The sequence below is a fragment of the Bufo gargarizans genome, chromosome 2, assembly GCF_014858855.1.
Source record: "Bufo gargarizans isolate SCDJY-AF-19 chromosome 2, ASM1485885v1, whole genome shotgun sequence".
Taxonomy (NCBI): Eukaryota; Metazoa; Chordata; class Amphibia; order Anura; family Bufonidae; genus Bufo; species Bufo gargarizans.
In genome coordinates this window covers 230,815,516-230,830,957 of record NC_058081.1, presented here as the reverse complement: position 1 = coordinate 230,830,957, position 15,442 = coordinate 230,815,516, and positions in this window count along the sequence as shown.

Below are 15,442 nucleotides of genomic sequence, written 5' to 3'. Positions count from 1 at the left end.
GATGACAGAGAAGATCTACATGAGAGGAGACGTCACCTAGGAGGCACTGGATGTGAGAGGTATAGCTGTATAGCAAGTACAGTAAAATGTCTTTAGTGTCTGTGGTGGTGGAGGGGTTGGGGTCGGTTGGTCGACTTAGAGAATTGGTCAATATGCATTGGGGCTTGAGCCCCAGATCTTTTGAGACCCTTGCAATGCCCCTGGTTATAATATAGTATATGGCACTATATGCTAGCACAGTAGTATTAGGGCACTAAATATTGTATTGTGTGGACATAGTATGGAAGTATTAGGGTACTTTCACACTAGCGTTATTCTTTTTCGGCATTGAGTTCCGTCCTAGGGGCTCAATACCGGAAAAGAACTGATCAGTTTTATCCTAATGCATTCTGAATGGAGAGCAATCCGTTCAGGATGCATCAGGATGTCTTCAGTTCAGTATTTTTGACTTTTCAGGATGGAGATAATACTGCAGGTTTTTTCTCCATACAAAATTCCGGAACATTTGCTGGAATGCCGGATTTTTTCCCATTAACATGCATTAATGCCAGATCCAGCCCCGAGTGTTCCAGCAAAATGGATCCGGCATTGCGATCTGCTCATGCTCAAACCACAAAATATTTGAAAAAAATAAATGCCGAATCCGTTTTTTTCAGATGACACCGGAGAGACTGATCCAGCATTTCAATGCATTTGTCATACGGATCACGATCCTGATCCGTCTGACAAATGCCATCAGTTTGCATGCGTTTTGACGGATCCGGCAGGCAGTTGTACCCTTGAATGTACCCTTGTTTGGCATTGTTAAGAATTATTTTGATATAATTTATATATAGCTTTGAAATTAGGAGCAAAGTTGGCTAAAAGTGGAATGAAGGTGTCTTACTTTCCTTGTTGTTCAGGGCACAATTTTCTATAAAAACCCTGGTTCAAACAATCATATGACTTAAATCGTCACATTGATGCACAGTAGTATTTGCCAACAAATAGGAAGCAGCACGCCACTGGTTGTAAAGCACTTCTGAACACTGCTAACATACTAAAGTGTTTTTCCATTGATTTATTGCAAATGGTCCAAATGACTGTTACTGTGAACAGTTAAGCAACTTGAAGATAAAATGCTCTCCAAAAGGCATTAAGTTAAAGAGAACACTTTCCCTTTGTATTTTAAGCAAAAACTATTTTTATCTTGTACATTGTCAAAATAACAAAAAGGAAAAGGACCCAAAGCAAAACTTTGGGGACCCTACATGAATAGTACCTGATGGCGCCTCCTTTAGCAAGTATCACAGCTTGTAAACAGTTTTTGCAGCCAGCCAATTCTTGTTTGAAGGATTTTCATCCATTCTTCCTTGCAAAAGTTTTCCAGTTCTGTGAGATTCCTGGACCATCTTGCATGCACTGCTCTTTTGAGGTCTATCCACAGATTTTCAGATCAGGGGACTCTGAAGGCCATGGTAAAACCTTCAGCTTGCGCCTTTTCAGGTAGTCTATTGTGGATTTTGAGGTGTGACAAGGATCATTATCCATTTGTAGAAGCCATCCTCTTTTCAACTTCAGATTTTTTACAGTTGGTGTTATGTTTGCTTCCAGAATTTGCTGGAATTTCATTGAATCCAGTCTTCTCTCTATCCGTGAAATGTTCCCTGTGCCATTGGCTGCAGCACAACCCCAAAGCATAATTGATTCACCCGCATGTTTAATGTACCTTTTTTCTCCAAACATACCTTTGCTCATTGTGGCCAATTGTGAGTTCTAATTTAACCTCATCAGTCCACAAGACTTGTTTCCAAAATGTATCAGGCTTGTTTAGATGTTCTTTTCCAAATGTCTGATGCAACATTTTGTGGTGAGGACACAGGAGAGGTTTTCATTTAATGACTCTTCCATGAAGGCCATATTTGTGCATGTGTCTCTAAATAGTAGAGCAATGTACCAGAACTCCAGAGTCTGCTAAATCTTCCTGAAGCTCTTTTGCAGTCAAGTGGGGGTTCTTATTTCCTTTCTAGCAATCGTACCAGCAGTTATCTCTGAAATTTTTCTTGGTCTTCCAGACCTTCTCTTGGCCTCCACTGTTTCTATTCACTGCTTTTTCTTAATTACATTGCGAACTAAGGAAATGGCAACCAGAAAACTCTGTGTTGTCTTCTAATAGCTTTCTCCTTTTTTGTGTGCTTCAACCATTTTCATTTGTAGAATGTTAAGCAGCTGCTTAGAAGAACCCATGGCTGCTGTTTTTTGGGACAAGGTTAGAGGAGTCTGGGTATTTATAAAGCTTTGAAATTTGCATCACCTGGCCTTTCCAAATGATAATTGTGAATAAGCCTTAAATAGGTATTCCGGTAGGTAAAAGTTATCCTCTATCCACAGGATAGGGCATAACTATCAGATCAGTGGGTTGGGGGTGGGGGGCCAAAGGGTATTTGCTGCCGAATCTGCGACTGTTCACCGCTCACACCAAGTCTGAAAAAAGAGGGTGTGGCATAGGTGGGGGTGGGGAAGGGGACAGGCCGGCAGGCCCGTCTCATTTATCATTTTCTACTCCTGGGCATAGGCGTAGAAAATTATCTAAATCTACGGCAGCAAGAGGGCTGGCATAGATTTAGACAGGCACTGCATGTGCCTAAGTTATGTAGAGACTGGGGCCTCCTCATAACTTTGGCAGATCCACCGCCAGCGCAGGGGTATTAAGACCGGCTTCTGACCCCACATGTTTTTATATATTGTTTTACATTATTTATCTAGTTGTCAAATAAATATATGTTACACGGGACATGCTGTGAGGTGTTTTCATGTGCTTAAAATCATATACTTGATCTTTACTGTAGCAGAGAAGAAATTAAAAAATATGGCACTCACCCTCCGGTAAAACTTGTACTATATTGCTCAAGCAGGAACATCAGATGTGGATTAGAACAGAACGACAGCTGTATTTTTCAATTTCTCCTCTGGTACGGTTATGATCCTTACTTCTTAATACTGAGCACTATCTGAAGATTGGTTATGCTGAGTTTCCCATACAATTTAAAACATGCTTCATATGAAGCTATTCACTTAAGAATAGCTAGGTCATTTTCTTTCTTTGTTGCATATACATGATCTTTTCCGGATATAGTCTCGGACAACATTATCACTTACTTTTTTTTTGGACTTTGCCAATAGTATTTATTTTTCACCAAGCCATAGCGTTACTGTAAACAGCTTTTGGCTACATTAAAAATTATTGTGATTTTGCATCTTTTTGGAGGTATGACTTTTTATATGGTCTTGCTTTTCGTCTTATGTTTACATTCAGTACATAACATTGTAATATGAGATGACACTAGAGTTGAATGTGGTTACAAAGAACGTCTTCACTCTGGAGAACCTGACCTGTCCTGCATTACACAGGCAACCCAACAATCTCAATAGGCAATGTATAATGCTGAATTTCCCATGTCGTGGTGCTGCAGGGAAGTTTAAAACTTACTGCTATGTTCCCCCACAGCTGATTGCTGGAGTATCTGGCAAAAGGTCACTACAGGGAGTGCAGAATTATTAGGCAAATGAGTATTTTGACCACATCATCCTCTTTATGCATGTTGTCTTACACCAAGCTGTATAGGCTCGAAAGCCTACTACCAATTAAGCATATTAGGTGATGTGCATCTCTGTAATGAGAAGGGGTGTGGTCTAATGACATCAACACCCTATATCAGGTGTGCATAATTATTAGGCAACTTCCTTTCCTTTGGCAAAATGGGTCAAAAGAAGGACTTGACAGGCTCAGAAAAGTCAAAAATAATGAGATATCTTGCAGAGGGATGCAGCACTCTTAAAATTGCAAAGCTTCTGAAGCGTGATCATCGAACAATCAAGCGTTTCATTCAAAATAGTCAACAGGGTCGCAAGAAGCGTGTGGAAAAACCAAGGCGCAAAATAACTGCCCATGAACTGGGAAAAGTCAAGCGTGCAGCTGCCAAGATGCCACTTGCCACCAGTTTGGCCATATTTCAGAGCTGCAACATCACTGGAGTGCCCAAAAGCACAAGGTGTGCAATACTCAGAGACATGGCCAAGGTAAGAAAGGCTGAAAGACGACCACCACTGAACAAGACACACAAGCTGAAACGTCAAGACTGGGCCAAGAAATATCTCAAGACTGATTTTTCTAAGGTTTTATGGACTGATGAAATGAGAGTGAGTCTTGATGGGCCAGATGGATGGGCCCGTGGATGGATTGGTAAAGGTCAGAGAGCTCCAGTCCGACTCAGACGCCAGCAAGGTGGAGGTGGAGTACTGGTTTGGTCTGGTATCATCAAAGATGAGCTTGTGGGGCCTTTTCGGGTTGAGGATGGAGTCAAGCTCAACTCCCAGTCCTACTGCCAGTTTCTGGAAGACACCTTCTTCAAGCAGTGGTACAGGAAGAAGTCTGCATCCTTCAAGAAAAACATGATTTTCATGCAGGACAATGCTCCATCACACGCGTCCAAGTACTCCACAGCGTGGCTGGCAAGAAAGGGTATAAAAGAAGAAAATTTAATGACATGGCCTCCTTGTTCACCTGATCTGAACCCCATTGAGAACCTGTGGTCCATCATCAAATGTGAGATTTACAAGGAGGGAAAACAGTACACCTCTCTGAACAGTGTCTGGGAGGCTGTGGTTGCTGCTGCACGCAATGTTGATGGTGAACAGATCAAAACACTGACAGAATCCATGGATGGCAGGCTTTTGAGTGTCCTTGCAAAGAAAGGTGGCTATATTGGTCACTGATTTGTTTTTGTTTTGTTTTTGAATGTCAGAAATGTATATTTGTGAATGTTGAGATGTTATATTGGTTTCACTGGTAAAAATAAATAATTGAAATGGGTATATATTTGTTTTTTGTTAAGTTGCCTAATAATTATGCACAGTAATAGTCACCTGCACACACAGATATCCCCCTAAAATAGCTAAAACTAAAAACAAACTAAAAACTACTTCCAAAAATATTCAGCTTTGATATTAATGAGTTTTTTGGGTTCATTGAGAACATGGTTGTTGTTCAATAATAAAATTAATCCTCAAAAATACAACTTGCCTAATAATTCTGCACTCCCTGTAGATAATAGTCAAAAGACCATTCTAACAGTATGATTTGTCTAAATTCAGCGTTTCTGTATCTCCAAACATGCTGATTATACAGTAACAGCAAAGCTGAAAGTACATAATTAGGCAGATTTGTCATAATTTCTGTATCTCCAAATGTGCTGATAATACAGTGACAGCAAAGCTGAATGTACACTGACATAGGTGCACACAATAATTCACAGGACACTTGTTCATATATACCTTGAATTCCTTAAAAGTGCCACTAAGCCCAGAATTAAAACACAAAAAAGAATAGATAACAAAACCTAACATAATTTCCTTATGTGTCTTTGTTTTTTGCTTTTGTTTGATATCACAATTGCAGACCATAGAAAGTAGTGCATTGTTCCCTGAGGCTGCAGCCATATCTTCTACTCTTCCCTCTCCTCCTCTGATACTAATGTACGCGAGCCAAAATGTTTAGGAAGAGGGGGCTGGATTTAGTCTGGATAATTTTATCTACACAGTGAGTGTGGCCATTTTGTTAAAATATATCTCCCAGTTAGCAATAGTACAATATACATAGTACTGGCCATAGTGCATACAACTGAATTGCTAATCTGCCCAGTTAAGTGCTCTTTCGCATAAGCATGCTTTATTTTCGTTGTTCTGCTCCATTATAGCAGCAGAACAATGAAAATAATGTAAGTGCACATAACTGTCAGGAACGGAGCCTAAGCAGGTATAATTCCTCCCTTAAATTTTGCCTTTCAGCAGCTTTGGAAAAATGGATAGCATGGTAGGTATGCTGAAGATGAAACTACATATATAGTATATACTAACTGTTGTATAGTGTATACAGAATATATGTACTGTAAGGGATCGCCTCTTATTCGGAGGTCATTCTCACAATGATCTTCATAACCACTGGGTTTCAGGTCCAAACAGTGCAATTTATTTTACACTCTTCATACACAACATGGCATAAAACAAAAGCCTGCCCGTCTGGGCTCTACCTAAACATAGTAAACATCGTATCCCTAACTCGGCTATACAATGGCGTTCCCACATGGAACCAGGTGCGGCTTACCCCAGACATACAGTCCACCAGCCCTCAGGCTATAACAAATGCAGTACCTTTGGAGGGGGTTGTGGTCTAGCAGTCCTCCTGACTCTGAACTTTCAATGCTTGTTCCCAGGTGTCGCTGAGTTTCCCAAAGTCCAGGCTATTGCATAGCCTCATGGCCCCTCAGCTTTGCCTAGCTGAGACCACACTGACAGAGCCTCACCAGGCCTCTGTCTGCACACTCTCCAGAGTGAGACACACCCAAGATCCAGTAGCAGGATTAAATAGGATCCCTGGACATGAGCATGCCCTAAGTCCCGGACTGGAACCTGGGGAAACAACACCTCAATGTTCACATTGCCACAGTACCAAGTGTGGCTTCATTACATCTCTGCAGAGTTTGTTAAGCAGCTTTCCCAGACTCCTAAATTTCAAATTTGCAATATGTAATGATAAATCCCTTAGCATAGCTAGACCAACTTTCCATTCATTGTTCTGAAAAGCTGGGTGACAAGACTGTACAGAGGCATTGGTGACAACACATTATGTTGCCCAGCTACCATATAATAGATTCACACAATATATTGATTGGGTCAGCATTATGTGTAATATGCCCCCATCACTGCTCCACAGAAGTTACGGGACTACTAAATACTATCTTTGAAAAAAACCCTTCTCCTCACTCCCAAATAGTGACATAGCTAGGTAGAGCTGAGTCATAGTGTTGAGCGAAGTGAAGCATTTGAAGTGGAATTAAGTCCGAAGTTTAGGAAAACTTTAATTCAAAATGAATCCGAATTTTCTTGTGGTTCATGGTAACGAATCAGGTTTTTCCTAAAATTGCAGCTGCTTGTGTTACAAAGTGAAAGTTTAAAACCCGGGAACACGAGATCACCCATAATGCTGTGTAGCCAGCCACTCTTCAGATAGCCAACTTTCATCCCCCGCGGTCTCCGTCATTGTCCTGTGAGCTGAGCATAGGGAGAGCTGTAGCAAGGGCTTATGTGCTAGGGACAGTGTTGCTGAAAATTATTAGAGAGGGAGAGTGCAGGGAGAGTGCAGGGAGAGTGCAGGGAGAGTGCAGGGAGAGTACAGGGAGAGTACAGGGAGAGTTGTAGGGAGACTTATTCTGCATCAGTTTTATTTATTTATTCACACATTATAGTGGAAATACAAAGGGTTGTGGAAAGGGGAACTACTCCCCGAAACGCGTTGTACTTCTGCAATAAATACGTTTCTATTTACTATTACTATCTGGACTGGATTCTTGCGCCCTGGGATATTTTATCTATTTTTATCTGTACCCAGATGGGGATGGCACTGTTAATGGGGGATCTGGGGATGGCACTGTTATGGGGTGGAGGATCTGTGGATGGCACTGTTATGGGGGATCTGTGGATGGCATCCACGATCCCCCATCCTATAACAGTGCCATCCACAGACCCCCCCAACCTATAACAGTGCCATCCACAGACTCCCCACCCCATAACAGTGCCATCTACAGACCCTCCCTTAACAGTGCCATCCACAGACCCCCCCACCCGATAACTGTGCCATCCACAGTCCCCCCCACCCGATAACAGTGCCATCCACAGACCCCCCCACCCGATAACAGTGCCATCCACAGACCCCCCACCCCATAACAATGCCATCCACAGACCCCCCACCCCATAACAGTACCATCCACAGGACCCCCCCACCCCATAACAGTGCCATCCACAGACCCCCCCACCCCATAACAGTGCCATCCACAGACCCCCCCTCACCCCTTAACAGTGTCATCCACAGACCCCCATTGCCGCTCCAGTACAGTTATAAAATGTGTAATTCAATCAATAATGATTCATGCTGCCCCCTCTGTAGTATAACATTCAATATATCCTACTCACAGGGCTACTGTTATATCGTAATGCAGGCCGGCCGGGCAGATGAGCGGCAGCGTGACTGACTGACGTCACGTGCCTGCGCCGCCTGCTTCATTCATAAAGTAGGCCGGGCAGGCATGTGACATCAGTCAGTGACGCTGCCGCTCGTCTGCCTGGCCGGCCTGCATTACGATATAACAGTAGCCCTGTGAGTAGGATATATTGAATGTTATACTACAGAGGGGGCAGCATGAATCATTATTAATTGAATTACACATTTTATAACTGTACTGGAGCGGCGGGGCCGGAGCACAGTGAACGCACCGGCCCCCAGCTCCTCCTCCCAGTCCCTCCCCACTGATACATCGCAGCCTGCGATGCTGGAGCATGGCAGGCTGCGATGTCAAAAGGTGGCGGAACGCCGTTCCAGTGCATTCCGCCAGAAAAAAAGCCCTGATTGTGGCAATCAAAGGGTTTTACCATCTCGCAGATTCATCCATGATGGCTGCCCATTAACCCCTGAAGAAGCCAGAATACTGGCGAAACATGTTGGGGGGGCAGTGTTAGTTTTTAATCGCTGTGCACCACTCCACTGTTAACCATCAACTAGCGGTCAGGCTGGCCGACGTTGCTTGGTTTGGTTTAGCAATCAAGTTAGTTGTGGTTTTGGCTACTGTGCACCGAGTCCGTGTTGCGGTGTTAGTTGAGACGCTTTATGCGCCATTCACATAGTGGGTTGATATTTCCATTTCTCCCACCACTCTATATTGCTGTTATTACAACCATTCTCAGCTGGCAGAGTCACCGCGGACGGTGGTACGGTAGTGTTCTGCCCTTACAGTGGTAAGGGTGAGAGATAGTGCACATCTCTTCACCCTGCCTAATTGTCAAAGCAGTACACCCACCAGTGTAGTGGTGTACTGTGTTTTTAACACCCCTTAATTTTTTGGTTCTGTTTAAGTTCAATTAAAGAGTGCACCTCGCACACACTTAGCATTTAGGTTTTACTTGTATTCAAATAAAAGTGAAGTATTAATTTATACCTGGTTCAAAACAGGTTCTATTGCCTGGATAGGCATTTGTAAATAAACCTTCATAGAGCAGGAGTGCTCCCAGAAGCGCTCTGTGGCCTCTAAAACAGTGACAACAAAAGACAGTGGGTGGTCATTAATAAAGGACATATAGTTTGACCGTTTTTTTTTTAACTTTCTGATGGCTGAATTTAAAAAATATTTTGCCTATATTTACTTGCCTAATTTCTATGTGTTCTATGTCCACCATTATATCAATATATGGTAAATGTCCCAATAAAGTCTATTTTTTTGTTGAATTTCTTTTCTCATGCTCGTCTTGTTTCTTGCTAAGTGTGTAATAGTATTTGTTGGGGCAGATTAATAACACTTCTTGCACAATTCTGTATGTCCCATGTTACACAACCATGAAAGGAGCAGCTTATTCTGTCTCCCGAGAATGTCTTTATTTATCTATCTGCATTCAAGTCCTTGCAGACAATTGATCTCCTAGGAGCAGATTTAAAGCACTGTGTGATACTTTGACAGATGATTTCTACCTAATGAGACATCCTGCCTTGAACACAAACCTTAATATATGTGCATTTATCTGTCAGCTAGAACCAACACCCCTCAATTTTCCATCTTCCTTCCTTCTCTTTTCTTTCCATTTACCACACATGACTGACCAAAAATCTTGTATTACCAAATCCCCCAAGACCACAGGGTCTGACATGCATGTGACAGGAAGAAATCAAATGCCAGTGAGGATAGACAGAAAATATCCCGAACAGAATGGATGTGTAACACCCAACCATTGTAATGGGTTTTATATTTGCTCTTGTATGTACCCTCCTCTGTGCTGATGAGGGGCAAAACCCACGAAACAGTGCTGTCTACAGATGAGTCTCTGGTTTGGCTGGCATGATTATTAGTAAGACATGGGGGACATTCAAATATATGCCACTTTGTGTCGAAGATTTTATCACACGCCATTTTTGCAGTAAAATCTGCCACTTTTCCCCACTCAAACCACTTTCCTAGAGTGGCAAGTAAAGTCAGGAGTGTTGTGGGCGGGGAAGCGAGCATCCATCAGGCCTGGCTCATCATTTTCCACACCAAAATGGCATAAAGTTAAAGCTTTTGCACGGCCTGCTGGAGGTAAAGCTAAACTTATGTAGAGGCCTGCTCCTCTACATAACTCTGATGCTTCCTCTGGCAGCACAAAGGGATCTAAGATTGGTGTAAAAACATTGTTCTTAATAAATGTCCCCATATGTATTTAATTGTCAGTATAGCACGTGGGCTCATAACATACACTACTCACAAAAAGTTGGGGATATTTGGCTTTCGGGTGAAATTTATGGAAAGAGTAAAAGGTTTACGCTACAGTGACATTGTATCATGAAAATAGAGCATTTCAGTAGAAACATGTAATGGTGATTTCCTCATCTTAAACAATTTATTGAAACAAAAGCCAACAAATGGTGGGTATACCCCCCAAAAAATGTCAATGTCTAAAAAACTTGTCATGTGGCCTTGAGCATCAATTACAGCTTGACAACGACGTCTCATGCTGTTCACAAGTCGACTTTTTGTCTGCTGATCCATGGCATCCCACTCTTCTTGAAGGACGGCCCTCAAGTCATTGAGGTTCTGGGGTACAGAGTTACGAGCCTCTACACGGAAGCTCAGCTGATCCCATAGGTTTTTAATGGAATTCAGATCTGAAGAAAGTGCAGGCCACTCTATTTGAGGTACCCCAGTATCCAGCAGCCGTTTCCTAATGATGCGACCTCGATGAGCTGGCGTATTGTCGTCCATGAAGATTAAATTAATCCAGTGTTGTTCATGCAGAGGCACAATGACCGGATTAATTATGTTGTTAAAGTAGTATGGGCTTGTCACTGTACCATTCACAAAGAGTAGGGCAGTTCTGTATTGACTAGACACACCTGCCCACACTGTAACACCACCAACACCAAAGGATCGTCTGGTGACAACAGTGGCTGATGCGTAGCGCTCTCCTTGATGGCTTAGCATGAATCAACTTTCATCAATGAACACCATTGAGGCCAACTGGTCCCCCGTCCAGTGTAGATGCTCCCTGGCCCATATGCAAGACAATGACGCCTGTGTGGTCAGGTATCGTTGCAGGCCATCTAGCACGCATACCACACTGATGTAAACGGTTTAGAATGGTCTGGGTGCCTCCGACCTCCCTTAAATGTGCCTGGAGTTGTGTGGCATTCATCATCGGGTTCCGCAGGGCATTGTTCACAATGAAGTGTCTATCAGTGTGGGATGTGGCCAAAGGATGTCCACTTCTATGCTTTTCTGTGACTCTTCCAGTCTCTCTGTATATCTGTTGCAACCTGCTGATGACAACAGTAAGTTGTGCAAAAAGTACTGAAACACTAAACAGTTGGACATGTGCATTCAAAAGCTTAGAGAAGGTGACATTTAGTTTACCTGTAAAGGTTAGAGTGCATTTTAGGTTCATCCAAATATCCCTAACTTTTAAGTAGTGTATGTTAGAGCATGCAGGGAAAATATCCTCATGCTACAAGTTTTAAAGGCTCAGCATCACAAAGGTTATACTGGGAAGTATTTTGTCTTATGCTCTAAGCTTATTGTTATTTGCTCCCCATAAAGTATTACTCCTGCATCTCACCAATTTAACATGGCATGACCACTACACTTTCAATGGAGCAGTGCATAGTGGTAGTTCTGGTGCTGGAGGCTGCAGGGAACAAGTGATCAGTGGGGGGTACTGTTTGTCAGACCCTCCACAAATCTGATACTAATAACCTATCTTGAGGATAGGACATTAATATTTGAGGGCCTCAATTATCCTTCTAAGGCTACTTTCACACTTGCGGCAGTGTGATCCGACGGGCAGTTCCGTGGTCGGAACTGTCTGCCGGATCCGCCGATCTGGGTGTGACTGAAAGCATTTGTGAGACGGATCTGGATGTGGATCCGTCTCACAAATGCATTGCAAGAACGTATCCGTCTCTCCGCTTGTCATTCGGACAGACATTTTCACCGGTCTGCGCATGCGCAGGCCGGAAGGATGGCTCCTGCATTGCGGTATTTTAAATTTTGCAATTGCGGACAAGAATAGGACATGTTCTATTTTTTTCGGGATCAGAATTGCGGACCCGGAAGTGCGAATCCGCAATTCCGGATCCGGGCAGCACATCATGCTGACCCATAGAAATGAATGGGTCTACAATTCTGTTCCGCAAAATTGGGAACGAAATTGCGGACGTGTGAATGGACCCTGTACTATTTACGCATCGAAAATCCTTTACCCAAGCCTATTTACTTACAATGGGGGCCTTTAGGTTCCATGAACTATTTCCAATATTGTTGATGTCAAGAAGAATGCTGCATACCACTCTATTTCAGCTGTTAAAAAATACCAGGAACCTGCAGAACTGCGAAAAACACAAATATGAACATGGACGGTTTATAATGTGAGTAGTCAACATCAAGTCCTCCTGGCAAAAAGGCCTATTTGTTGCGGCATGAGAACTTTATTTTAAAAAATACTCTAAAGATTAATTAGCCAGTCTTGAGCATCTTGCCAGTTTTAGCTTCAGACAATGGAATTATTCTTAGTAAAGATGCTTGTACACCTAAGGCCTTTGTACTTTTTTGAAGTTTGAGACAAGATTTCTTGCAGTCACAAAGATTATCTTTTTAGGAAAATTAGCCAGTAATAAATTAAAAAAGAATGTTTACAGTTCTACCTGGGGGGGAAAAAAGAACCAAGAAATCCAATTAGAGGATCTTGGCAGTGCAGTCAAGTTTTTCTGGACTGATGATTTTAAGAGAGAAAAACAGTTTTCTGCTTTTGGCACTTTCAACCAAGCAGCTTGAAATGAAGTACAAGTTAAGATTTCAAAGTAAATTAAAATCATAATATTAAAGAATTGAAGGATCAGTTCACTGAGCCTTTATATTTTACTTTATAAAGCTGTTTGTACTTAACCTCTTAAATAGGTTGTCCCATGACTATATTGAATAACTTAGTGACTATGCTAAATGTTTTATTACATGCAATTACAAAAGTATTATGATCCCAGGTGCTGGTTAAGGACCCAATAAATTTGTGTTCAATATTTTCATTTTTTCCTTTGCACATTCGAACAGCCATAACTTTTTAACTTTTCTAATCACATAGCTGGATGAGGGCTTGTTGTGTTTTTTTTGTGGGACAAGTTGTAATTCTGTCATAGTTTTGGGGTTTATTATTATAGCATTCACTGTGCACTAAAAAGGAAATTATGAACTTTTTCTGTTGGTCTGTATGATTGCAAAGATGTCAAATTTATATGCCGTATTTTCCACTTTATAAGACACACTTTTTCCCCCTAAAAGTGAGTGGGTGGACGGGCAGGGGGGAGGGGGGGGGGGTTGTAGTGCGTCTTATAAAGTGAATAGTGCAATTTTTAAATGGCTGACACTGACATATCACAGGCCATGCTGTGCTTCATAGGCATAGCGGCCTGCGATGTACCAGTTCCAGTTAAGCTTGCGGGGTGGGTAGGGGGGCTGGAAGCCGGCAACTGCTCTTGCACTGGTAGCGGGGTCCGGTTCAGTCACTGTACTCCATTACACCGGCCTCGCTTACAGCAGTCTTCAAATGTAAAGTCTATTCATTTAATCCTCAAGCAGTGACACTGCTTTGTTAAACAAATCACTTGTAGTAGTATTCACTATCAAAGCAGCGGGCAGGCCGGCAGCTTCATGTCACTCACTCATTCAGTGCATCATCCACAGATCCCCCATAGCAGTGCATCATCCTCGGATCCCCCATAGCAGTGTATCATCCACAGATCCCACATAACAGTGTCATCCACATCCCCATAACAGTGTCATCCACACATCCCCATAACAGTGTGTCATCCACAGATCCCCCGTAAGTTCAAAACCCACCAAAACCACACCTTTTGGTAAAATTTTTTTTTCTTATTTTCCATCTCAAAAACGTAGGTGCGGTCTTAAAGCGAAAAATACAGTTGTTTTTTTTGCTCCTGCTGTCTCGCCTGTCATATCCCCAGCATCTCCTACCTCGCTGCCCACTGCTGTCTCCGCCAGATGGGGCAGATGCGCGTCTGCCAGAAGCATCTCCGTGCTCCATCCCATGCTGGTGTCCCATAGAAGCGAGCTCCTGCCGCTTCCTGTCATTTATGCTTCCTGCCTCCCAGCAGGGGTTACAAGGTTAAATAGCAGCTTCCTCCCCTAGGAAGTTGCCTGAGCATTGAGTTACTAACAGTAATAGCAAAGGTGTTCTGTTCTGATCTCCAGTGTTTTCCCCAGCCTGTTTGACCATTCTGTTTGCCTGCCACCTCCATCGACTACTGGACCTATCTGACCCTGAACCTGTCTGATCCTCTGTACCACGTTACTATCTGATACTGGCTTCTGACCTCTGGCTTGTCTCTGACCACACTTCAGCTTCTGCCTCTGACAATCATCATCATCTGCTGCTTTTACTCCAGTCTTCTCTACAATACCACTTCTCACCACCATGTCTGCTATTGGACTCAGTTCACGCTAACTAAGGTTCTAACCGCAACTTGAGCTATTAGGGCATTGCCTGTTGTCTAACTCAGTGAGTCAGCTGTCAACTATATTAGCTAATCCTGTAGGTAGTGGTTCAGTTTCTCACTTACTGCGTTCTGTCCTGTCTCCTGTGAGAGTGCTCAATAACACCCTAGGGCAGGGATAGCCAACCTGCGGCTCTCCAGCTGTTGTAAAACTACAATTCTCACCATGCCCTGCTGTAGGCTGATGCTGTAGGCAGTCTGTGCATGCTGGGAGTTGTAGTTTTGCAACAGCTGGCGAGCCGCAGCTTGGCCATCCCTGCCCCAGGGTTTAGTGGCTGCCATTCCTTGGTTGACACAGAGAATCTACACTATCTCTGGTGTGACCTAGACAGAGAGCTACTGGCGTTATTTGTTACAAGGAACTCTTCATCCTGTCTTCACTGACCCAAAAATTTGACTTATATTCAGACTGCTCAGAGGCTCAATTCCAGACAAGCTTGATGGTCACTTTTCTTTGCATGCTTTATCTTCCAGCATTATTTCAGTGGCGCCTGTCAAACTGTCTGAAATACCCACGAGTAAGGGTACTTTCACACTTGCGTTTTTATTTTCCGGCATAGAGTTCCGTCACAGGGGCTCTATACCGGAAAATAACTGATCAGGCATATCCCCATGCATTCTGAATGGAGAGTAAGGGTACTTTCACACTTGCGTTTTTCTTTTCCGGCATAGAGTTCCGTCACAGGGGCTCTATACCGGAAAATAACTGATCAGGCATATCCCCATGCATTCTGAATGGAGAGTAATCCGTTCAGTTTGCATCAGGATGTCTTCAGTTCAGTTGTTTTGACTGATCAGGCAAAAGAGAAAACCGTAGCATGCTACGGT